Here is a 27063-nt window from a genome sequence, read left to right on the forward strand (position 1 = left end):
GCGCACTCCACTAGGGCTATTAGTGCTTCGTGGGTGGTGCATCACCAGCCCTCCATGACTCAAATCTGCAAGGCCGCAACCTGGTCATCAATCCATACATTCACCAAATTTTATCAGGTGGATGTGAGAGGGCATGAGGATATCGCCTTTGTAACACAATATTTCAGTGTAGTATAAAGTACAGTAAAAAAAAACATTACCTCAATAAATGACAGCTATTTTTGGCTTTTTTTAATACCCCCTTAGTGTGTGCTAGAGATGGAAACTGTCCCTGGTGCAGAGGCCAGGTTGGCCAGAACAGGAGGGACAAAAATAGCAGGTGTCACGCCTATGTCCGCATTTTCCACACACATCATCTTTGGGGTGCTCCTTTGGGTAGGGGTACTAGGGAGGATATCCGGAAAATGCCTCTTGTGCAGCTGGCTCACTGCATCTGGATTGGGAAATTGGGCTACAGCACCTTCTGGATACAAATGTGATGATTTTTCTTGGAATTTTAGGAAGGATCCACTTCTTCCTGATGCTTTGTATAGTTCAAAAGAGCCAATTGAAATAAGTACAGTGCATTTGGAAAGTCTTCGCAGCGCTTCACTTTTTTCACATTTTGTTATGTTACAGCCTTGTTCCAAAATGGATTAAATTCATTATTTGCCTCCAAAATTCCCCATAATGACAACGTGAAAGAAGTTTGTTTAAAATTTTTGCAAATGTATTAAAGGGTTAAAGGGATTGTAAAGTAAATTATTATTTTTTTTTTTTTAAATAACAAACATGTTATACTTGCCTCCACTGTGCAGCTCGTTTTGCACAGAGTGGCCCCGAACCTGCTCTTCTGGGGTCCCTCGGCGGCTGTCTCTGCTTCCTCCCGCAGGTTCTTCTCACGTTCATGCGAGCTCCCTCACATGGTGAGAAGCACCTGCGGGCGCGCTCCCGTGATACAGCCCGCGGCTATAGCCGCTCGCTGTATCAAACGGCCCGCCCCCCGGTGCTCCACATCAGTGGATGTGATTGACAGCAGCGCGAGCCAATGGCTGCGCTGCTTTCCATCCATCCACTCCAGCCAGTCAGCGGCCAGGCTGAGCGGTGAGGAGGATGGCGGGGGCGAGCACAGGTTTTTCGAGAGGTCAGGTAAGTAAACAGGGGGGGGCGCAGGCAGTGTCAGATGTTTTTTCAGGTGAAAAAACATTTACCTTTACAACCCCTTTAAGAAAAAATAAAAATAAATCACTTGTTCATAAGTATTCACAGCCTTTGCCCAATACTGTGTTGCAGCACCTTTGGCACCAATTACAGCCTCAAGTCCTTTTGAGTATGATGCTACAAGCTTGGCACACCTATTTTTAGGCAGTTTCTCCCATTCTTCTTTGTAGGACCTCTCAAGCTCCATCAGGTATCACAGCCAATTTCAGATCTTTCCAGAGATGTTTAATTGGATTCAAGTCTGGGCTCTAGCTGGACCACTCAGGGACATTCACAGAGTTGTCCTGTAGCCACTCCTTTGTTATCTTGGATGTGTGTTTAGAGTCGTTGTCCTGTTGGAATGGTTGCTTTGTCTGAGGTTGAGAGCGCACTGGAGCAGGTTTCCATCAAGAATGTCTCTGTATATTGCTGCATTAATCTTTCTCCTTTGATCCTGACTCCCAGTTCCTTCCGCTGAAAAACATCCCCACAGCATTATGCTGCCACCCCCATACTTCACTGTTGGGATGGTATTGGCTAGATGATGAGCGGTGTCTGGTTTCCTCCAGACATGACTCTCGTCATTTAGGCCAAAGAGTTCAATCTTGGTTTCATCAGGCCAAAGAATGTTTCTCATGGTCTGATAGTCCTTCAGGTGCCTTTTGGCAAACACCAGGTGGGCTGTCATCTGCCTTTTACCAAGGAGTGGCTTCCGTCTGGCCATTCTACCATACAGGCCTGATTGGTGGCGTGCTGCAAAGATGGTGGTTCTTCTAGAAGGTTCTTTGTTCACATAGAAACACTGGAGCTTTGTCAGAGTGACCAACGGGTTCTTGGTCACCTCTCTGACTAAGGCCCTTCTCCCCCGATCGCTCAGTTTAGCCTGGCACCCTGCTCTGGGAAGAGTCCTGGTGGTTCCCAACTTCTTCCATTTATGGATGATGGAGGCCACTGTGCTCACTGGGACCTTCAATGCTTCAGAATTTTTTTTCTGTACACTTCCCCAGAGCTGTGCCTTAATGCAATCCTTTTTCGGAGCTTTACAGACAATTCCTTGGACTTCATGGCTTGGTTGTGCTCTGACATGCACTGTTAACTGCGGGACTTTAGATAGACAGGTGTGTGCCTTTCATAATCCTGTTCAATCAACTGAATTTGCCAAAGGTGGACTCCAATAAATTTGTAGAAACATCTCAAGAATGATCAGTGGAAACAGGATATACCTGAGCTCAATTTCGAGTGTCATGGCAAAGGCTGTGCATACTTATGTACATGTGATTTTTTTTTTTTTTTTCTCTCGTTTTTTAGTTTTAATAAATTTGCAAAGATTTCAAACAAACTTCTTTCATTTTGTCGTGGGATATTATTTGTAGCATTTTTTGGAAAAAAATGAATTTAATCCATTTTGGAATAAGGCTATAACATATCAAAATGTGAAAAAAGGGATGCGCTGTGAAAATTTTCCAGGTGCACTGTATACAGACACTTTTTTTGTACCAGCATCTGGCCTTGGGGTAATTAAGTACAGCCCCATCATCTGGTCGTTGCAGCATCTCAACACCAGTTGCTGTTAGTTTGGACTGCCATATCTGCGTTAATGGAAGACAGAACGAAAATGTTCTGTTTGTCCTTCCACCTTACTGCAAGCAATTGATTGCACCTCAAGCATGCTGTCTCCCCCATCTAAGTTTACAAGCCATTGGGGGAAGCCCCAATGATTAGATCACACAGTGCCACATGTGCCAATTCCTAATTGAAAGAGGTGTCTAAAAAGTGACACACTTGTGTAAAAATTGTCCACATATAAATGGTACCTCTTTCGGAATAAGAGTGACACCAAATCCCAAACAAACTTCTAGCTGCTCCCTATGTAGTCTGAGCAGTCACGGGGCTCCACACTATTATCTTTAAACCAGGAAACTACATGTATAGCCCGTTGCCCTGTCACAGAGCAAGGCTGCAAATTTTTTAAGTGGTTTACGAAGGGCTGAACTTTGTGGAGCCGATCATATCCAGTGTCACCTCGAGGACAACAGAGTTCATTGTCCTTGAAGTGCATAGACCACAAGATTTGCTTTGTATTATGTTATAAATTTGGAAAAGTAATAGGCTTTCATACAAATTGTCTGGCAAGGATCAAATTTGGGTTTGCGGCGATAAATTGATTAGCATATAAATTGCTTTGGTCCACAATAGATGTGTACAGATCTTCTGGGAAAAAATGCTCATAAAAATCACGGGCAGTTAAATTTGCTTCCACCTGATCTCTGGGTTGGCCAATGAATGGAAGAAGTACAGGTGCTGCAGAATCTTTGGGCTGCCAATCAGGATTTGCAAACACATGAATAAGGACACTATGGGCTCTACGGGCCTGTGTTTGAATTCTTGGTGGCTGCGGGACACTACTTGTGCTAGCCACTGCATCGGCTTGAACTGCACTTAAGTGTTACTGCAGTGCAGTTTTGTCTACGACCAGAATGTACTAGGCTGCTGGTGCTCGCCAGTTCACCAGAAGATAGGGCAGGCACTCTGCTGCATACGAGAACCATGCACTTGTTGCACCTCAGCAACAGAGGAACAGTTGGGTACGCCTGACCTTAGCAGGGACCTCAACTCCATTGTCAGAGCTCTCTGTCAGGGTGCCGCCATAAATTCTGCCATAAATTGAATCCCTCTTTTTGATCCTGCCATAAATTGAATCTCGCTCCTTTTGTTCCTTCCATAAATGTAATCCCTCTTTTTTGATCCTGCCATGAATTGAGCCCCCCCCCCCCCCCTTTTTTTTTTACTTTGTGGTGTTATGGAAAGAGAAAAGGGAAAAAAGGGAACAAATATTTTTTTTTTACTTGAACATAAGTCTGCATTTTCATCTTCTTCTAAGGAATACATTTTTTTCCTTGAAGCAATAGGGTCTTAATATTTTATGTAGCATTTTTTCTACACGCTTCTTCTTGGCTCAACAATTGAACTTTTCATATTGCCTTTTTTTTTCTCTCCCCCTTCTCATGTTGGCTAAAAACAGGTGTAGTCACTAACCACTTGAATAATTGGTGGTATCAATTAAATATGCAAATTTTCTCTGACACTAACCTGATGGGCCAATGGAGTTTGCATATGTTTATGTGAGTATATATATTTGTTGCCATATCTGTTTTAAACCAGCTACAACTAAGGCTATTGCCGAAATGTGCCGGCTTTGTTTTACTGTCACGCTGATGTACCAATAAACGACACTTCAGGGATTACAGAAAGTTTGTATAGTGAGCCTGAATCTGATTCATGCTCAGTATCGTGAAGTCCTCTTCAGAGGCAGCTCTCTAATTAGGCAAAGCAGGTGGTCGCCTAAGGTCCTGCGTGTGTAGGGTCCTCACGGCCTCTTTAATTCCCTAATTTGTGTGAGTGAAAGGGAATGTCCCCCATTCGCGATCGGCGTCCCGAGGCTGGCAGGGCGAGTGACCAGCATTCTGTCAGATTAGCGTGACAGAACATCATCGGCACACTTTAGAAGTTCCACCTTGTAACATCCTCATCAGCGGAGGCAGCCAATAGCAGGCTCCACCGCTGTCCCAGCCACCACCACATTGCATGATGGGAGATGTAGTTCTCCACAGTGCACACTAGACTCGACTGGGGCGGTGCCTGTGCTCTGCAGAGTCTACACCTCCCAGAATGCACTACAGGGCTGGCGCTCAAAGTGGACAGTTGGCTTCTCTTGCTTGTAATAGGGGATGGAGGACTCGGAGTGATCATCTGTCCTGTCTAGCGCCTGCACTGGGCTCATCTGTGGCTGTTAATCCAGTATTTGGAGGTTGCTGCTGCTGCAATGTGATGTTACCTTGATGGTGAGGTGAGACTGAGAGTTTGTGCTTATTACCCTGACCATCTCCTGTATGTCCGCACAGTCCCTGACCATCTCCTGTATGCCCGCACAGTCCCTGACCATCTCCTGTATGCCCGCACAGTCCCTGACCATCTCCTGTATGCCCGCACAGTCCCTGACCATCTCCTGTATGCCCGCACAGTCCCTGACCATCTCTTGTGTGTCCGCACAGTCCGTGACCATCTTTTGTGTGTCCGCACAGTCCCTGGCCATCTCCTGTGTGTCCGCACAGTCCCTGGCCATCTCCTGTGTGTCCCGCACAGTCCCTGGCCATCTCCTGTGTGTCCGCACAGTCCCTGGCCATCTCCTGTGTGTCGGCACAGTCCCTGGCCATCTCCTGTGTGTCCGCACAGTCCCTGGCCATCGCCTGTATCGCGTCGGCACAGTCCCTGGCCATCGCCTGTATCGCGTCGGCACAGTCCCTGGCCATCGCCTGTATCGCGTCGGCACAGTCCCTGGCCATCGCCTGTATCGCGTCGGCACAGTCCCTGGCCATCGCCTGTATCGCGTCGGCACAGTCCCTGGCCATCGCCTGTATCGCGTCGGCACAGTCCCTGGCCATCGCCTGTATCGCGTCGGCACAGTCCCTGACCATCGCCTGTATCGCGTCGGCACAGTCCCTGACCATCGCCTGTATCGCGTCGGCACAGTCCCTGACCATCGCCTGTATCACGCCGGCACAGTCCCTGACCATCGCCTGTATCACGTCGGCACAGTCCCTGACCATCTCCTGTATGTCCGCACAGTCCCTGACCATCTCCTGTATGCCCGCACAGTCCGTGACCATCTTTTGTGTGTCCGCGCAGTCCCTGGCCATCTCCTGTGTGTCCGCGCAGTCCCTGGCCATCTCCTGTGTGTCCGCACAGTCCCTGGCCATCTCCTGTGTGTCCGCACAGTCCCTGGCCATATCTGTTTTAAACCAGCTACAACTAAGGCTATTGCTGAAACGTGCCGGCTTTGTTTTACTGTCACGCTGATGTACCAATAAACGACACTTCAGGGATTACAGTGTTGCCAGCTCTTTTTACGAAAGTTTGTATAGTGAGCCTGAATCTGATTCATGCTCAGTATCGTGTAGTCCTCTTCAGAGGCAGCTCTCTAATAATTGCCACAGTCCCTCCTGTATGCCCGCTGTAATGTTTATGCAGAATCACTGTGACCCTTAAGCCCTTTCTCCTGATGCATGCTGGGGGGGAGGGGCTGTACCAGGAAGTCATTCACAGTGTGTGTGGGACTGGAAGCAGCACCATGATACTTGGAGGGAGATCTGTTCTGAGTGAGTAATAAACCCTTCCCTGGTTAAGAAGTGCATCCAGCCTGTGTGTAACTTGCTGAGCAGATACTGGCAGCATTGCTAGCAACACCCTGAGAGACCCTTTGTAAAAGGGACATAACAGTGGCGACGAGGATTGTGGATTTTAGCACACATGGCTTTCATAGAGTTTATTCAACCATTTGATCCTGCTGCTGAATCATGGAGCTCCTGGGTGGAGAGGCTGGATCAGTATATGGAAGCAAATAGTGAGGCTGTAGAAAAGAAAGTTACAGTTTTCCTCACAGCATTCAGTTGGGATGCATATGGCACTCTTAGAGACTTAATTTCTCCAGACAAGCCGGCCTCTAAGCCCTTACCTGAGTTAGTTCAGAGTCTACATAAGCACTACAACCCAAAGCCGTTAGAAATCGCAGAGTGGTTTAAATTCTTCCACTTGTCAGTTTGGAGAGTACCTGCAGACGGCTCTCCGATATGTTTGTCATGGGACTCTGCGACCCAGCCATACAGAAACATTTACTCACAGAACCCAACTTTTTTTTTTTTTTTTTTTTTTTGAAAAAGCCCATGGCGTGCAAACACACCCAAAAAACTTCCACCCGGTGCATAAAAAAAGTGCACACACATAAAGAGTGACACACTAAAAAGTGCAGACGGGTGCCTGATGTCCTCCAAAAGAAGGACCATACCCTGATCCCCCGGGGCGTTAGGCTCCAGACAGGGACTGAGGTACCAGACTCAACAAGTGGGCCCCGGACGAAACCGGAAGCCCTCCTTTCCCCGGGAGGACTGCCGAAACAGAACCTCCTAGGTACTTGGTACTGTGGGGGCTTCCCCGAAGGTAGGCCCCCCCTCATGGAGATTGGACCAAGCCAGAAGGCCTATGTCCGCTCTCCCACAAGACGTTCAGGATTGGTCCGAGGACCGACACCCTACTAATCAAACGTGAAGTGACACACAGTGACAAACACACACAGATAAAATAAATAAAAAGTGGGGAAGGGATAGTGAAGAGGAGAGTGAAAAGTGACCATTGTGCAATACAATGGCCGGCCCTCCGGCCAGGAATCAAAAATTCCTCTGGTCCTAGCCAAAAGGCCGGGCCCTAGAGGCAGGTGTAAAAAAAGCGTGTAATGGTGACGTGACCTAGGTGGCAAAATCAAAGTGCTGACGCACAGTGAAAGAAGGCACCCCTGGACTGCCACTCCAGGGGCACATCACCATGGGCTTTCCAACAAAAGCATCCCCGACAGCCCAGCCCAGACCACGACAGCCCCCACCACAGCCAGAAAGGCATGGAGATCAGCGAGCTTAGTGAGACCCTTTGCCATCAGGTCCCACCCTCACTCCCGTCACTCCTACCTAATTATATTCGAAAGGTACCGGCCGCCCCTCTGCTGGAACAGAAGAGCTAAGCGTTCCCTCCCGAAAAACTGACTGGGGCTAAAGCTGCCACAATCCAAGCCGGTCTGCCAGGGTCCCCTCCCCTGGCGCCGACCAGTGGTTCTCCGCCCTCACCAGGGGCATCCTTCCAGATGGCTCAGACTCGACCATACATCGGCCCCCAGTTTACTGTCGGGCGGCACGACGTGGCCCCTACCGAAACCATCCTTCGGGATGCAAATTACACCATCGGAGAGCGCCGCCCAAACCCTCTCAAATAGGGATGGACCAGCGCCTCCTTTGGCAACTGATAAGAACAGATACTACACTTGATCTTAGCCAAAAGGCCGAGAAGCGATAACTCACAGAACCCAACTTAACTCGGACGAGAGCTACTGACCTTGCTACGGTCATGGAGTTTGCTACAGGGGACGCCTCCCTACTGAAGGCACCACCTGATCCTCCTACAAGCCAGGGAGAGGAAATATTCCACACTGCTATCACCTGACACCCACGACGGCCATCGCCAAATCAACCTAAACCTCGCCACCCTAATTCTTCTGTCTCTAGGATACCAACTTTCTACCGTTGTGGTAACAGTTCTCACAGTGCACCTGCTTGCAATTTCAAGGATGTCATTTGTTTTCTTTGTGGAAAGACTGGCCATATTGGGCGTGTTTACCGTAGCTCACACTGCCACAAAAGGTAGATGTAAACAGACATTTCATGTGGATACTGACAAGAACGGCTTCAGCTCTGATGAGACCTGTGTCCAGTATGTTGGACTGTTTCGGGTAGCTGGGAACACTCCTACGCTAAAAATGGATGTCACACTCAATGGCTGTCCTCTCTCCATGGATGTTGATACAGGGGCGGCTGTGTCCGTCATTTCATGGACTGATTTAAAGGCATCGGGTCTGTCCCTACCGCTCCCACCTACAAATCTCACAATACAAACCTACAGCAAGGAACTGCTACAGCCCTTAGGTTATGTGAAACCCATTGTGACATTAGGCAAGCGCAGCAAACCTCTACGCCTTTATGTTGTAAGTAAAGGAGGTCCTCCGCTGTATGGTAGGGACTGGATCAAAGCCCTGGGCAATGCCCCCTTTTGCCATTGCCCAATGTACATTGCTTTCTGAGGTAGACCATTGGGTGGATTCCCTGAAGTCACGCTTTAAGGAGGTTTTTGAGGACTCTTTGGGCTTGGTAAAAGTAAAAATGGCCCACTTTATCTTAAAGCCTGGTGCTACACCTCATTTTTGTAAGGCAGAAAGAAAGTGGAAGCAGAGCTGGACCATCTATTGCCTGAAAAGATCATAACTAAAGTTGATAGAAGTGAATGGGCATTGCCAATTGTGCCTGTCAAGAAAAAGAATGGAGACGTTAGAATTTGTAGGGATGTCAGGGTTGCCCTGAACAACCAACTTCTTGTGGATCAATACCCGTTGCCTCAACTTGAAGATCTATTTGGCTCACTGGCTGGGGGGAAAAAGTTTACAAAAATAGACTTAAAGCAAGCTTACCTGCAACTGCAAGTACACCCAAATTCATGCCATCTGTTGACCATTAACTCCCATAAAGGATTATTCCAATATAACCGCATGGTTTTTGGAATAGCCCCAGCTCCAGCCATCTGGCAGCGGATCATAGATGAGGGTCCTGGCAGGCATACCTTTCACCCAATGTCTACTAGATGACATGCTCATTACTGGTCCCACTGATGAAGAACATAGAAAGAATGTTGAAGCTGTGCTAGAGGGACTCCAACAGTATGGTTTATGTGCCAATCTTTCAAAATGTGAATTTCTCTTATATTCACCGACCGACACAGCTCCTCTCTGTAACTAAATGGGTTGTATAGCCTGCCATTAGGAGAACTTTTAACTAACTTTTAATCCCAAACGGGGGGGGGACCCTGTGCTATCAACCCTCCTCACTGCTCCCAGCAGCTTCAGTTTTTATTTTGCCTAGTAAGGAGAATGACCTAGGAACCCTGCAGGCCCTCTCGGTCCATGTTTTTGCTGCAGGTTTTGATGTTTTTTGCGCAAGATGAAAGATCCTGGGATCTTCTATTAACTGCCGGCTGGGTGACAGGCTGGATAATGATATCCTTGTAGTCTCCCCAGTCCGGCCATCAAGCGTGAGCAGGCCGCAGCTAAGGCCCAGCAGGCCACAACATGCTTCAGCTTCAGAGGTGGTCGGTGAGCTTCAATGCTCCGGGGTATACATATGACTGGACTGCTGTCTGGATCACAGTCTACCGGGCCAGCAGCTACCCTGTGACTGCGCAGGAGTAGGTCTGTGATGGAATGTCTCCCAGCTCTTCAGGACTGGTAAGTACGGCTCTCCCTGCTTTGGTGGGGTGAGCAGCTGGGCATTCCCCTGGGGGGTCAATTCGGGGACCTCCTCACCTCCCTATCTTCTCTCCCAAGTCCCTATCTCCCCTCCTCCCCCCCTCTGAGGGGGGTGGCTGCATGCGCTGCCGGCGGTGTGTGTGTGGGTTCGCTGGATTCTCACCTATGGGGGCTCTGTGCGGCTGGCGTTGGTCCTGGTCTGGGGGTCCCAAAAGGGAGCTCTGCAGAACGTTTCACTGCTGTTATAAGCAGTTGCTGCTGACACAGTTTTCTCCTCTCTGCAACTGGGAACCTCTCAGGGTCTACAGGCACTGCTAGTGGCATTCACAGAGGTCCCAGGGTGGTAAAACTAGCGCTAAGTACCCCCCATGCGGCGGCAGCAGGAGGGTGGGACCTTCACTGTCCTAAGTCCCCTTGCAGGTGGCAGACAGACTATGGTCAGCATGGCTTCAGAAACTGGTGTTTCTTCCCCCGAAATCCAGGCTATAGCAACTGGGTCACCTGCGGATAGCTCAATGCGCATGGACACCCTGACGGCGGTCCTTGACTCTTTTGTTGCTATGATAGAGGCGGCGCATGGAAGGAAAGGTGCACGTAAGATACCCCTGCCCTCTCATCCTCTGGGGAGAACTCTGATGCAGACTCGGGCCCTGCTGCGGCTGGTGACTCCTGCTCTGACCTATCAGACGAGGCTGACCAGGACCGTTTGGACAGGATGATTCCCTGTCCTGGTCTGGGCGCGACAAAGCGCTTGTTGGAGCACTTATCACAGCTGTGCATGATACCCTGAAGATTCAGGAGCCAGCGGATCTCTCTGCTTATGTACCGGTCTCTTTTGGGTCCCACAAGTCAGCACTAAGGTGTTCCCGTATTTGGCTTATTTTGACAGTTTCATCTACAGGGAATGGGGTCGCCCGCAGCGAACCTTTTCGGTCCCCAAAAATTTGGCGGTGCGTTACCCCTTTGAGGAAAGCCTCAAAAAGTGGTTGGCTCCTCCGGTTGTGGACCCCCCAGTATCCAGGTTAAATAAAGTAACCACGATCCCGGTTGAGGGTACTCCTGCATTCAAGGATCCTGCGGACAGGAAGGCTGAGGCGGTGGCTCGTTTCTTGTTTACGGTTGTGGGGTCAGCCGTGCGACCTCTACTGGCATCCGCACTGGTGTCGCAGACACTGACTGCGTGGGTATAACTTTTGCACCGTGAATTGGGAGAGCAGAAAGCCTCCCCTGTCTGCGTGGAGCTAGCAGACCAACTAGTGCAAGGCCTTAAGTATGTTTGTGACACAGCCCTGGATACTCTCCCGCTGTTATCCAAGGCTTCAGTGTCAGCTGTGGTGCTGAGGCGCCTAATTTGGCTAAAATGCTGGTCTGCTGACCAGGCACCCAAGAAAGCCCTGACGGAGCTTCCCTTTCTTGGCGAGCGGCTCTTTGGAGCCTCGTTGGATGACATTATTAAGAATTCCACTGGTGGTAAGAGTACACTACTCCCACAGGCCGGGAAGGTTAAGGAGCCTCACCGCAGCCAAGGGCCCTCTTTTTCTCGCTCACGATCTGCTTTTTCGTCCGCCTGGTGCTTCGGCAAAACGCCCCCAGCCCAACACGACACCCACGGACGGTCAGAAGCGTCCCTGGAACCACAAGCCTAACAAGCCTGCGACCAAAAGTGCTATCACATGAAGGTTTGCCCCTCCCACTTATCGGGTGGGGGGTCATCTTCGGGAGTTTTCAGCCTGGTGGATCTCCCGGTTATCCGACCAATGGGTCTGCGATCTGATTTCCACAGGCTACAAGATGGTTTCTCTCTTGGGCGCCAAACAGATTCTTCCCCTCCAGCATACCCATGTCCCCGGTTTGCCGGGAGGCCCTGTTAGGGGCGGTAAGGGACTTGCTGAATCAGGGGGTGATTGTACCGGAACCGGAACACTTACAGGGGTTCTACTCAAATCTGTTTGTGGTTCCCAAGAAGGAAGGGGTACGTCCAATCGTGGACTTAAAAGCCCTCAATCACTTTGTAAAGGTGCAGAGGTTCAGAATGGAATCAGTTCGCTCAGTAGTCGCTGCATTCCATCAAGGGGACTTCCTGGCGTCCTTGGACATCCAGGATGCTTACCTGCACATACCCATTTGCCTTCAGCATCAAAAATTTCTGCGTTTGGCAGTAGGGGAAGCCCACTACCAGTTTGTGGCTCTTCCTTTTGGCCTGGCATCAGCCCCCCGAGTCTTTACCAAAGTACTGGCTCCAATATTGGCATTGCTGAGGCAGCGTGTGATCGCAATCGTGGGTTACCTAGACGATCTCCTTCTGAGAGCATCTTCCGCCTCAGAATTAGAGGAGGATGTGGCGATCACCATGCAGACCTCGCAAGAATTTGGGTGGCTGTTGATTGAACCTAAAGAAGTTGGTGGTTGCACCACCTCAGCGTCTGGAGTACCTGGGGTTGCTGTTGGACTCCAGGGAAGCGAGGGTTTTTCTCCCCTCTGACAAATTGCTGACTCTCAGGTCTTCGGTCAATCTCCTGTTGAACCGCAAGTGGTCGTCGCTCCGCTTTTGCATGCGAGTGCTGGGACTCATGGTGGCCTCCTTCGAGGCAGTACCTTATGCCCAGTTCCACGCCAGAGTCCTGCAGAAGGAGATATTGACAAAATGGGACAAATCTCCGTTGTCCCTGGATCGGCAGATCCAGGTGAGCCAACCAGTCAGGGATTCCCTGATCTGGGGGTTGAGGTCCGTGGGGATTCAGTCTGGAAAATCGTTTCTTCCTCTGAACTTGACGGTGATATCTACGGACGCCAGTCTGTCCAGCTAGGGTGGAGTGATGGGGATTCAGTTGGTCGACAGAGGAATCCAAGTTACCGATCAATCTGCTCAAATTGAGAGAGATCAGGCTGTGCCTCCACACGACGTGTCTTCAAGGGCGTCCGCCCAGGATACAGTCAGACAACGCCACGGCTGTGGCGTACATAAATCACCAAGGGGGAACAAGAAGCTCAGCCGCTGCTCGGGAGGTCATTCACATACTTCGGTGGGCAGAGCGACACGTTCCGGCCCTGTCAGCCATTTACATCCCGGGGGTGGAAAATTGGCAGGCGGACTATCTGAGTCGTCAGATGCTGGACCCAGGAGAATGGGCGTTGCATCCGGAGATATTCCAGCTGCTGTGCCTGAAGTGGGGCACGCCAGATGTGGATCTCTTGGCCTCCCGTCTCAATCGGAAGGAGCCGAGATTCCTGTCCAGGACAAGAGATCCGTGTGCAGACGCTTCAGACGTGCTGGTGGCTCAGTGGGATCAGTACCAGCTGATATACGCCTTTCCTCCACTAAAACTGTTGCCAAGTCTACTTCGCAGAGTGGAAGCTGAGGGGATTCCAGTAATCCTGGTTGCCCCAGATTGGCCTCAGCGGCCTTGGTACGCAGACCTGGTGCGTCTGGTGGCAGACGCTCCCTGGCGACTGCCACTGCGGGAGGACCTCCTATCTCAAGGTCCAATCTTTCACCCTGCTTTACCTGTTTTACCATCGCTGGCTTTAACGGCATGGCTATTGAAGCCATGTGCTGAGGAACCGGGGTCTGTCGGACTCTGTGATTCCAACTATGCTGAGGGCGCGGAAATCTTCTTCACGGAAGATATACCATCGTACCTGGAAGGCCTACATCTCCATGTGTGAGGAGAAAGGGTGGCATCCGCGCTCCTTTTCTATATCGAGGATCCTGCTGTTTCTTCAGCATGGGGTGGACCAGAAATTGGCGTTTAGCACCATTAAGGGGCAGATTTCAGCCCTGGCTGTCTTTTTTTTCAGTGACCCTTGGCGTCTCACTCAGTGAGTACCTTTGTTCATGGGGTACATGTAGTCCCTCCGGTGCATCCTCTGTTACCCCCATGGGATTTAAACCTGGTGTTGTCGGCGCTTCAGAAGCCGCCGTTTGAGAATATCAGGGAGATTCCCTTGTTGACCCTTTCACAGAAGGTGGTCTTTCTAGTGGCCATCACATCGGCCAGGACGGTTTCAGAATTGGCAGCCTTGTCCTGCAAGGTCTCATCTGGTTATCCACAGGGATAAGGTGGTGTTGCGTCCGCAACCGTGCTTTCTACCAAAGGTGGTTTCGGGTTTTCATTTCAATGAGGACATTGTATTACCATTGTTGTGTCCTAAGCTGAAGCACCCCAAGGAGGTAGCCCTTCACGCTCTCGATGTGGTTAGGGCTCTGAAGGTGTACTTGTCTGCCACAGCTCCCTTTCGGAAGTCACTCACTGTTTGTTCTAAGAAAGGCATGGCAGTCTCATCGGCCACCATTTCCAGGTGGATCAGACAGATTGTAGTCCAAGCCTACGCTTTGAAGGGGCAGGTGCCCCCCCTTTCCAGTCACGGCCCACTCTACAAGAGCAATCGGAACGTCTTGGGCCTTCCGACACCAAGCGTCTGTCGCTCAGGTGTGTAAGGCGGCGACCTGGTCGTCTGTCCATACGTTTACCAAGTTCTACAAGGTAGATGTCAGTGCATCGGCTGATGCTTGTTTTGTTTTTGTAGTTGCAATTGAGTTTTTTCCTGGTTTTTCGATAAAAACTTAGTACTGTTTTGTTAATGCACTGTTGCATTACTTCCGCAATGTTGCGGTCTTGGGGATCGCTCCTGTTGGGGATACCCGGTTATATGGTGGAGTTTTTCCACACACAGCTGTTTTTTTTGTGGGTTTAGTTTCACTAGTTCCCACTTGCCATGATGGATGAAGTTTATATGCTGTTTTTTCCCACCCCTTGTTTGGCACTGCTTGGGGACGTCCCATTTAGTAACAGAGAGGAGCTGTGTCGGTCAGTGAATATAAGAGAAAATAGGATTTTTGTACTCACCGTAAAATCCTTTTCTCTGTAATTCACCAAGCGACACAGCACCCACCCCTCCTTTTCTCTACGTTATACTGCCTGTTGACGTACTGAATCTTCTGGGAGCAGTGGAGAGGGTTGATAGCACAGGGTCCACCCCCCTGGGGCATGACTAAAAGTTCTGTGTATTGTGTAACAATTTTGCCTAGTTCTCCTAATGGCAGGCATACAACCCATGTAATTGCATCGGTCATGAATTACTGAGAAAAGGATTTTACGGCGAGTACAAAAATCCTATTTCTTGGAGCCTACTATAATTATCTACATGTACAAACCATCCATTAGAGATCAAGTTGTACATCCAACTATTATATTTTATACTGCTCCAATTCTTTAGCTAAACACTAAGATGTTCTTTTGTTATGTATACTGCATCTTCTTTTTACCAATATACTCCCAAGATTTTCGATACCATTTACTCTATAACCTATATACTTTATATTGTTTGCGACTTCCTTTGTTATATTGAAACTGTACTTTTGAACTTCCAAATAAAACTTTTGTAAAAAAAAAAAAAAAAGATGGTGCAGCCAAAATATTACAGTGCACACGTGCAAAAAAATACATTTACCTCCTGCAAGACTATTTAAAACACCTAATCATTTAAAAAAAATATATGGGGATTTGGTCACACTATATTGCTATATGGTGCTTAAGCCCACTTACTGCGACCAAGTACCCCATAGTGGGTCCTACGCTATCCATAGAATGGGGAGATCATACTTCTCTATATGGGAGAAATAAAGGACTCCACCTATGACACAGGTGGACCCTAATGAGAGGCAATGATGGAGTGGGGTGCTCCTGCCGAAAAGGATTTGGTCAGAATCCATACAATAGACAAGATATTTGGGGGGCACGCTCGAAAAGATGCATTAACGGGGGCGTGGTCAAGCGCACGGAGCAGTAGGACGTCTTCTCCTGAGCTCACGCACACACCAGGCTTCTCACAGCTCTCAGCGCTTCACAGACAAGGCAAACAGGTCGGTAATGGGGAGGAGAGGTGGGGTTGAAAGGCCACCACACACTGAGGTGGACATTGACCGTTTTTTTTACCAGTTTGGGGCAGACTCAGCACGCACCCCACCCCCCCATCCACGATGACGCCAACCCCGCTCTTCAGGCACACATGCAGCCTCACAGGGAGCTGCTTCTCAGAGCTCCACTCCCCATATGAAAACTAGACAGCGTGCCAGATCCCCAGCAGACTCTGAAAACGGCTCAGTTCACTCTGCTTGTCACTCCCAGAATCGTACGGGTCCTTTGAAAGATGGGACATGGAGGCTTACATTAAGGCCCTACTGACCAGACAAGTTTTTAAGCCTGTGTACAGAGACTTGAGCGCTCTTACAAGCAAGAAATCACAGAGCTACACAGGGATGTTACAAGCAGGCTGGAGGATGTGGAACACACTGTAGAGGAGACTGTCTCCACACTACAGTCCCAAGAGGTCATCTTGCATGAGCACACTGTACAAATCCAGCAATTAATGTACCACCAAGATGACCAGGAAAACAGGGCCAGACGTACGAACATACGCATCCGCGGCCTCCTAGAATCGGTGGAAACTAAAGACCTGGCCGCAGCAGTCGGCGCCATATTCAATGACCTGCTCCAGAAGGATAAAGATGTTCACAGAGCTTTAGGCCCCAGAAACCCAAACCAGGAACACCCCAGAGATGTCATTTGCAGGGTACATTTCTATGTGATTAAAGTTGCCATAATGTGAGCAGCACATGCTCCGGAAGCCATATATTTCAACGGCAGTCAAATATCTTTACTCCCGGACATTAGACATGTGCAGAGTAAAATATTTTGTTTCGGAATTTCGTTTTCGTCCGAAAACTTAATTTATTTAGTTACTCCCGAAATTCGTTTTTATTTATTTTGTTTTTCGTTCAAAAATTGCATTCGTCCGAAAATCCACATGAATTACGGTCGAATCTGTCTTTGAAGGCTTATGGTGTCTGTCGAATGTATAAAGAAGATTCGACGGAGCTATTATATAGCCTACTTTAGAACCCCTATTAAAGTCTATGGGACTCAAACGTTCAAAATCTGAAGTGCTAATTTTAAAGACTAATTTGCAAGTTACTGTCCTAAAAAGTGTTTTGGGACCCGGGTCCTGCCCCAGGGGACGTATCAATGCAAAAAAAGTTTTAAAAACGGCCGTTTTTTCGGGAGCAGTGATTTTAATAATGATTAAAGTGAAAAAATAAAAGTGTAATATTCCTTTAAATTTCGTGGGGGGGGGGGTGTCTATAGTATGCCTGTGAAGGGGCGCATGTTTCTGGTGCTTAGAACTGTTCCTGCACAAAGTGTCATTTATGCAGGAAAAATAATCCTTTAAAATCACTCGCAGCTATTATGAATTGTCGGTTCCGTAATACAGAGAACACTCATTGAAAGTCATTGATAAAAAAAAAATTTAAAAAAAAAGCGTGAGGGTCCCCCAAATTCAATTACCAGGCCCTTCAGGTCTGGTATGGATATTAAGGGGAACCCTGCCTCAAATTTAAGAAAAAATTTGACGTGGGGTTCCCCCTAAATATCCATAACCAGACCCTTCAAGTCTGGTATGGATATTAAGGGGAACCCCACGTCAAATTTAAAAAAAAATTGACGTGGGGGCCCCCCTAAAAATCCATACCAGACCCTTTATCAGAGCACTCAGCCTGGCAGGCCGCAGGAAAAGAGGGGGGACGAGAGAGCGGCCCCCCCTCCCTCCTGAATCTACCAGGCCACATGCCCTCAACATTGGGAGGATGCTTTGGGGGTCTGTGACCCCTCAAAGCACCTTGTCCCCATGTTGATGAGGACAAGGGCCTCATCCCCACAACCCTGGCCGGTGGTTGTGGGGGTCTGCGGGCAGGGGGCTTATCAGAATCTGGAAGCCCCCTTTAACAAGGGGACCCCCAGATCCCGTCCCCCCCCTGGGACGTCTCCATTCTTTTTCTTGACAGGCACAATTGGCAATGCCCATTCACTTCTATCAACTTTAGTTATGATCTTTTCAGGCAATAGATGGTCCAGCTCTGCTTCCACTTTCTTTCTGCCTTACAAAAATGAGGTGTAGCACCAGGCTTTAAGATAAAGTGGGCCATTTTTACTTTTACCAAGCCCAAAGAGTCCTCAAAAACCTCCTTAAAGCGTGACTTCAGGGAATCCACCCAATGGTCTACCTCAGAAAGCAATGTACATTGGGCAATGGCAAAAGGGGGCATTGCCCAGGGCTTTGAACCAGTCCCTACCATACAGCGGAGGACCTCCTTTACTTACAACATAAAGGCGTAGAGGTTTGCTGCGCTTGCCTAATGTCACAATGGGTTTCACATAACCTAAGGGCTGTAGCAGTTCCTTGCTGTAGGTTTGTATTGTGAGATTTGTAGGTGGGAGCGGTAGGGACAGACCCGATGCCTTTAAATCAGTCCATGAAATGACGGACACAGCCGCCCCTGTATCAACATCCATGGAGAGAGGACAGCCATTGAGTGTGACATCCATTTTTAGCGTAGGAGTGTTCCCAGCTACCCGAAACAGTCCAACATACTGGACACAGGTCTCATCAGAGCTGAAGCCGTTCTTGTCAGTATCCACATGAAATGTCTGTTTACATCTACCTTTTGTGGCAGTGTGAGCTACGGTAAACACGCCCAATATGGCCAGTCTTTCCACAAAGAAAACAAATGACATCCTTGAAATTGCAAGCAGGTGCACTGTGAGAACTGTTACCACAACGGTAGAAAGTTGGTATCCTAGAGACAGAAGAATTAGGGTGGCGAGGTTTAGGTTGATTTGGCGATGGCCGTCGTGGGTGTCAGGTGATAGCAGTGTGGAATATTTCCTCTCCCTGGCTTGTAGGAGGATCAGGTGGTGCCTTCAGTAGGGAGGCGTCCCCTGTAGCAAACTCCATGACCGTAGCAAGGTCAGTAGCTCTCGTCCGAGTTAAGTTGGGTTCTGTGAGTTATCGCTTCTCGGCCTTTTGGCTAAGATCAAGTGTAGTATCTGTTCTTATCAGTTGCCAAAGGAGGCGCTGGTCCATCCCTATTTGAGAGGGTTTGGGCGGCGCTCTCCGATGGTGTAATTTGCATCCCGAAGGATGGTTTCGGTAGGGGCCACGTCGTGCCGCCCGACAGTAAACTGGGGGCCGATGTATGGTCGAGTCTGAGCCATCTGGAAGGATGCCCCTGGTGAGGGCGGAGAACCACTGGTCGGCGCCAGGGGAGGGGACCCTGGCAGACCGGCTTGGATTGTGGCAGCTTTAGCCCCAGTCAGTTTTTCGGGAGGGAACGCTTAGCTCTTCTGTTCCAGCAGAGGGGCGGCCGGTACCTTTCGAATATAATTAGGTAGGAGTGACGGGAGTGAGGGTGGGACCTGATGGCAAAGGGTCTCACTAAGCTCGCTGATCTCCATGCCTTTCTGGCTGTGGTGGGGGCTGTCGTGGTCTGGGCTGGGCTGTCGGGGATGCTTTTGTTGGAAAGCCCATGGTGATGTGCCCCTGGAGTGGCAGTCCAGGGGTGCCTTCTTTCACTGTGCGTCAGCACTTTGATTTAGGCACCTAGGTCACGTCACCATTACACGCTTTTTTTACACCTGCCTCTAGGGCCCGGCCTTTTGGCTAGGACCAGAGGAATTTTTGATTCCTGGCCGGAGGGCCGGCCATTGTATTGCACAATGGTCACTTTTCACTCTCCTCTTCACTATCCCTTCCCCACTTTTTATTTATTTTATCTGTGTGTGTTTGTCACTGTGTGTCACTTCACGTTTGATTAGTAGGGTGTCGGTCCTCGGACCAATCCTGAACGTCTTGTGGGAGAGCGGACATAGGCCTTCTGGCTTGGTCCAATCTCCATGAGGGGGGAAGGCTGAGGCGGTGGCTCGTTTCTTGTTTACGGTTGTGGGGTCAGCCGTGCGACCTCTACTGGCATCCGCACTGGTGTCGCAGACACTGACTGCGTGGGTATAACTTTTGCACCGTGAATTGGGAGAGCAGAAAGCCTCCCCTGTCTGCGTGGAGCTAGCAGACCAACTAGTGCAAGGCCTTCAGTATGTTTGTGACACGGCCCTGGATACTCTCCCGCTGTTATCCAAGGCTTCAGTGTCAGCTGTGGTGCTGAGGCGCCTAATTTGGCTAAAATGCTGGTCTGCTGACCAGGCACCCAAGAAAGCCCTGACGGAGCTTCCCTTTCTTGGCGAGCGGCTCTTTGGAGCCTCGTTGGATGACATTATTAAGAATTCCACTGGTGGTAAGAGTACACTACTCCCACAGGCCGGGAAGGTTAAGGAGCCTCACCGCAGCCAAGGGCCCTCTTTTTCTCGCTCACGATCTGCTTTTTCGTCCGCCTGGTGCTTCGGCAAAACGCCCCCAGCCCAACAGGACACCCACGGACGGTCAGAAGCGTCCCTGGAACCACAAGCCTGCGACCAAAAGTGCTATCACATGAAGGTTTGCCCCTCCCACTTATCGGGTGGGGGGTCATCTTCGGGAGTTTTCAGCCTGGTGGATCTCCCGGTTATCCGACCAATGGGTCTGCGATCTGATTTCCACAGGCTACAAGATGGTTTCTCTCTTGGGCGCCAAACAGATTCTTCCCCTCCAGCATACCCATGTCCCCGGTTTGCCGGGAGGCCCTGTTAGGGTCGGTAAGGGACTTGCTGAATCAGGGGGTGATTGTACCGGAATCGGAACGCTTACAGGGGTTCTACTCAAATCTGTTTGTGGTTCCCAAGAAGGAAGGGGTACGTCCAATCGTGGACTTAAAAGCCCTCAATCACTTTGTAAAGGTGCAGAGGTTCAGAATGGAATCAGTTCGCTCAGTAGTCGCTGCATTCCATCAAGGGGACTTCCTGGCGTCCTTGGACATCCAGGATGCTTACCTGCACATACCCATTTGCCTTCAGCATCAAAAATTTCTGCGTTTGGCAGTAGGGGAAGCCCACTACCAGTTTGTGGCTCTTCCTTTTGGCCTGGCATCAGCCCCCCGAGTCTTTACCAAAGTACTGGCTCCAATATTGGCATTGCTGAGGCAGCGTGTGATCGCAATCGTGGGTTACCTAGACGATCTCCTTCTGAGAGCATCTTCCGCCTCAGAATTAGAGGAGGATGTGGCGATCACCATGCAGACCTCGCAAGAATTTGGGTGGCTGTTGATTGAACCTAAAGAAGTTGGTGGTTGCACCACCTCAGCGTCTGGAGTACCTGGGGTTGCTGTTGGACTCCAGGGAAGCGAGGGTTTTTCTCCCCTCTGACAAATTGCTGACTCTCAGGTCTTCGGTCAATCTCCTGTTGAACCGCAAGTGGTCGTCGCTCCGCTTTTGCATGCGAGTGCTGGGACTCATGGTGGCCTCCTTCGAGGCAGTACCTTATGCCCAGTTCCACGCCAGAGTCCTGCAGAAGGAGATATTGACAAAATGGGACAAATCTCCGTTGTCCCTGGATCGGCAGATCCAGGTGAGCCAACCAGTCAGGGATTCCCTGATCTGGGGGTTGAGGTCCGTGGGGATTCAGTCTGGAAAATCGTTTCTTCCTCTGAACTTGACGGTGATATCTACGGACGCCAGTCTGTCCAGCTAGGGTGGAGTGATGGGGATTCAGTTGGTCGACAGAGGAATCCAAGTTACCGATCAATCTGCTCAAATTGAGAGAGATCAGGCTGTGCCTCCACACGACGTGTCTTCAAGGGCGTCCGCCCAGGATACAGTCAGACAACGCCACGGCTGTGGCGTACATAAATCACCAAGGGGGAACAAGAAGCTCAGCCGCTGCTCGGGAGGTCATTCACATACTTCGGTGGGCAGAGCGACACGTTCCGGCCCTGTCAGCCATTTACATCCCGGGGGTGGAAAATTGGCAGGCGGACTATCTGAGTCGTCAGATGCTGGACCCAGGAGAATGGGCGTTGCATCCGGAGATATTCCAGCTGCTGTGCCTGAAGTGGGGCACGCCAGATGTGGATCTCTTGGCCTCCCGTCTCAATCGGAAGGAGCCGAGATTCCTGTCCAGGACAAGAGATCCGTGTGCAGACGCTTCAGACGTGCTGGTGGCTCAGTGGGATCAGTACCAGCTGATATACGCCTTTCCTCCACTAAAACTGTTGCCAAGTCTACTTCGCAGAGTGGAAGCTGAGGGGATTCCAGTAATCCTGGTTGCCCCAGATTGGCCTCAGCGGCCTTGGTACGCAGACCTGGTGCGTCTGGTGGCAGACGCTCCCTGGCGACTGCCACTGCGGGAGGACCTCCTATCTCAAGGTCCAATCTTTCACCCTGCTTTACCTGTTTTACCATCGCTGGCTTTAACGGCATGGCTATTGAAGCCATGTGCTGAGGAACCGGGGTCTGTCGGACTCTGTGATTCCAACTATGCTGAGGGCGCGGAAATCTTCTTCACGGAAGATATACCATCGTACCTGGAAGGCCTACATCTCCATGTGTGAGGAGAAAGGGTGGCATCCGCGCTCCTTTTCTATATCGAGGATCCTGCTGTTTCTTCAGCATGGGGTGGACCAGAAATTGGCGTTTAGCACCATTAAGGGGCAGATTTCAGCCCTGGCTGTCTTTTTTTTCAGTGACCCTTGGCGTCTCACTCAGTGAGTACCTTTGTTCATGGGGTACATGTAGTCCCTCCGGTGCATCCTCTGTTACCCCCATGGGATTTAAACCTGGTGTTGTCGGCGCTTCAGAAGCCGCCGTTTGAGAATATCAGGGAGATTCCCTTGTTGACCCTTTCACAGAAGGTGGTCTTTCTAGTGGCCATCACATCGGCCAGGACGGTTTCAGAATTGGCAGCCTTGTCCTGCAAGGTCTCATCTGGTTATCCACAGGGATAAGGTGGTGTTGCGTCCGCAACCGTGCTTTCTACCAAAGGTGGTTTCGGGTTTTCATTTCAATGAGGACATTGTATTACCATTGTTGTGTCCTAAGCTGAAGCACCCCAAGGAGGTAGCCCTTCACGCTCTCGATGTGGTTAGGGCTCTGAAGGTGTACTTGTCTGCCACAGCTCCCTTTCGGAAGTCACTCACTGTTTGTTCTAAGAAAGGCATGGCAGTCTCATCGGCCACCATTTCCAGGTGGATCAGACAGATTGTAGTCCAAGCCTACGCTTTGAAGGGGCAGGTGCCCCCCCTTTCCAGTCACGGCCCACTCTACAAGAGCAATCGGAACGTCTTGGGCCTTCCGACACCAAGCGTCTGTCGCTCAGGTGTGTAAGGCGGCGACCTGGTCGTCTGTCCATACGTTTACCAAGTTCTACAAGGTAGATGTCAGTGCATCGGCTGATGCTTGTTTTGTTTTTGTAGTTGCAATTGAGTTTTTTCCTGGTTTTTCGATAAAAACTTAGTACTGTTTTGTTAATGCACTGTTGCATTACTTCCGCAATGTTGCGGTCTTGGGGATCGCTCCTGTTGGGGATACCCGGTTATATGGTGGAGTTTTTCCACACACAGCTGTTTTTTTTGTGGGTTTAGTTTCACTAGTTCCCACTTGCCATGATGGATGAAGTTTATATGCTGTTTTTTCCCACCCCTTGTTTGGCACTGCTTGGGGACGTCCCATTTAGTAACAGAGAGGAGCTGTGTCGGTCAGTGAATATAAGAGAAAATAGGATTTTTGTACTCACCGTAAAATCCTTTTCTCTGTAATTCACCAAGCGACACAGCACCCACCCCTCCTTTTCTCTACGTTATACTGCCTGTTGACGTACTGAATCTTCTGGGAGCAGTGGAGAGGGTTGATAGCACAGGGTCCACCCCCCTGGGGCATGACTAAAAGTTCTGTGTATTGTGTAACAATTTTGCCTAGTTCTCCTAATGGCAGGCATACAACCCATGTAATTGCATCGGTCATGAATTACTGAGAAAAGGATTTTACGGCGAGTACAAAAATCCTATTTCTTGGAGCCTACTATAATTATCTACATGTACAAACCATCCATTAGAGATCAAGTTGTACATCCAACTATTATATTTTATACTGCTCCAATTCTTTAGCTAAACACTAAGATGTTCTTTTGTTATGTATACTGCATCTTCTTTTTACCAATATACTCCCAAGATTTTCGATACCATTTACTCTATAACCTATATACTTTATATTGTTTGCGACTTCCTTTGTTATATTGAAACTGTACTTTTGAACTTCCAAATAAAACTTTTGTAAAAAAAAAAAAAAAAGATGGTGCAGCCAAAATATTACAGTGCACACGTGCAAAAAAATACATTTACCTCCTGCAAGACTATTTAAAACACCTAATCATTTAAAAAAAATATATGGGGATTTGGTCACACTATATTGCTATATGGTGCTTAAGCCCACTTACTGCGACCAAGTACCCCATAGTGGGTCCTACGCTATCCATAGAATGGGGAGATCATACTTCTCTATATGGGAGAAATAAAGGACTCCACCTATGACACAGGTGGACCCTAATGAGAGGCAATGATGGAGTGGGGTGCTCCTGCCGAAAAGGATTTGGTCAGAATCCATACAATAGACAAGATATTTGGGGGGCACGCTCGAAAAGATGCATTAACGGGGGCGTGGTCAAGCGCACGGAGCAGTAGGACGTCTTCTCCTGAGCTCACGCACACACCAGGCTTCTCACAGCTCTCAGCGCTTCACAGACAAGGCAAACAGGTCGGTAATGGGGAGGAGAGGTGGGGTTGAAAGGCCACCACACACTGAGGTGGACATTGACCGTTTTTTTTACCAGTTTGGGGCAGACTCAGCACGCACCCCACCCCCCCATCCACGATGACGCCAACCCCGCTCTTCAGGCACACATGCAGCCTCACAGGGAGCTGCTTCTCAGAGCTCCACTCCCCATATGAAAACTAGACAGCGTGCCAGATCCCCAGCAGACTCTGAAAACGGCTCAGTTCACTCTGCTTGTCACTCCCAGAATCGTACGGGTCCTTTGAAAGATGGGACATGGAGGCTTACATTAAGGCCCTACTGACCAGACAAGTTTTTAAGCCTGTGTACAGAGACTTGAGCGCTCTTACAAGCAAGAAATCACAGAGCTACACAGGGATGTTACAAGCAGGCTGGAGGATGTGGAACACACTGTAGAGGAGACTGTCTCCACACTACAGTCCCAAGAGGTCATCTTGCATGAGCACACTGTACAAATCCAGCAATTAATGTACCACCAAGATGACCAGGAAAACAGGGCCAGACGTACGAACATACGCATCCGCGGCCTCCTAGAATCGGTGGAAACTAAAGACCTGGCCGCAGCAGTCGGCGCCATATTCAATGACCTGCTCCAGAAGGATAAAGATGTTCACAGAGCTTTAGGCCCCAGAAACCCAAACCAGGAACACCCCAGAGATGTCATTTGCAGGGTACATTTCTATGTGATTAAAGTTGCCATAATGTGAGCAGCACATGCTCCGGAAGCCATATATTTCAACGGCAGTCAAATATCTTTACTCCCGGACATTAGACATGTGCAGAGTAAAATATTTTGTTTCGGAATTTCGTTTTCGTCCGAAAACTTAATTTATTTAGTTACTCCCGAAATTCGTTTTTATTTATTTTGTTTTTCGTTCAAAAATTGCATTCGTCCGAAAATCCACATGAATTACGGTCGAATCTGTCTTTGAAGGCTTATGGTGTCTGTCGAATGTATAAAGAAGATTCGACGGAGCTATTATATAGCCTACTTTAGAACCCCTATTAAAGTCTATGGGACTCAAACGTTCAAAATCTGAAGTGCTAATTTTAAAGACTAATTTGCAAGTTACTGTCCTAAAAAGTGTTTTGGGACCCGGGTCCTGCCCCAGGGGACGTATCAATGCAAAAAAAGTTTTAAAAACGGCCGTTTTTTCGGGAGCAGTGATTTTAATAATGATTAAAGTGAAACAATAAAAGTGTAATATTCCTTTAAATTTCGTGGGGGGGGGGGGGGTGTCTATAGTATGCCTGTGAAGGGGCGCATGTTTCTGGTGCTTAGAACTGTTCCTGCACAAAGTGTCATTTATGCAGGAAAAAAAGTCCTTTAAAATCACTCGCAGCTATTATGAATTGTCGGTTCCGTAATACAGAGAACACTCATTGAAAGTCATTGATAAAAAAAAAATTTAAAAAAAAAGCGTGAGGGTCCCCCAAATTCAATTACCAGGCCCTTCAGGTCTGGTATGGATATTAAGGGGAACCCTGCCTCAAATTTAAGAAAAAATTTGACGTGGGGTTCCCCCTAAATATCCATAACCAGACCCTTTATCAGAGCACTCAGCCTGGCAGGCCGCAGGAAAAGAGGGGGGACGAGAGAGCGGCCCCCCCTCCCTCCTGAATCTACCAGGCCACATGCCCTCAACATTGGGAGGATGCTTTGGGGGTCTGAGACCCCTCAAAGCACCTTGTCCCCATGTTGATGAGGACAAGGGCCTCATCCCCACAACCCTGGCCGGTGGTTGTGGGGGTCTGCGGGCAGGGGGCTTATCAGAATCTGGAAGCCCCCTTTAACAAGGGGACCCCCAGATCCCGTCCCCCCCCTGGGACGTCTCCATTCTTTTTCTTGACAGGCACAATTGGCAATGCCCATTCACTTCTATCAACTTTAGTTATGATCTTTTCAGGCAATAGATGGTCCAGCTCTGCTTCCACTTTCTTTCTGCCTTACAAAAATGAGGTGTAGCACCAGGCTTTAAGATAAAGTGGGCCATTTTTACTTTTACCAAGCCCAAAGAGTCCTCAAAAACCTCCTTAAAGCGTGACTTCAGGGAATCCACCCAATGGTCTACCTCAGAAAGCAATGTACATTGGGCAATGGCAAAAGGGGGCATTGCCCAGGGCTTTGAACCAGTCCCTACCATACAGCGGAGGACCTCCTTTACTTACAACATAAAGGCGTAGAGGTTTGCTGCGCTTGCCTAATGTCACAATGGGTTTCACATAACCTAAGGGCTGTAGCAGTTCCTTGCTGTAGGTTTGTATTGTGAGATTTGTAGGTGGGAGCGGTAGGGACAGACCCGATGCCTTTAAATCAGTCCATGAAATGACGGACACAGCCGCCCCTGTATCAACATCCATGGAGAGAGGACAGCCATTGAGTGTGACATCCATTTTTAGCGTAGGAGTGTTCCCAGCTACCCGAAACAGTCCAACATACTG

The 27063-nt window shown here is 49.2% G+C and overlaps 1 protein-coding gene and 2 pseudogenes across 7 annotated transcripts in view; 2 read left to right on the top strand and 1 right to left on the bottom strand.

Annotated features, from left to right (window-relative positions):
* LOC143996726 (uncharacterized) overlaps positions 1–27063 on the top strand; it is a 492973-nt gene that overhangs the window by 369536 nt on the left and 96374 nt on the right. The window lies entirely within an intron of this gene.
* LOC143999722 (U2 spliceosomal RNA) lies at positions 7967–8074 on the bottom strand (annotated as a pseudogene).
* LOC143999723 (U2 spliceosomal RNA) lies at positions 18919–19026 on the top strand (annotated as a pseudogene).

The sequence above is a fragment of the Lithobates pipiens genome, unplaced genomic scaffold, assembly GCF_037356315.1.
Source record: "Lithobates pipiens isolate NorthernLeopardFrog02 unplaced genomic scaffold, aLitPip1_a1.2 Scaffold_19, whole genome shotgun sequence".
In the NCBI taxonomy this organism is placed as follows: Eukaryota; Metazoa; Chordata; class Amphibia; order Anura; family Ranidae; genus Lithobates; species Lithobates pipiens.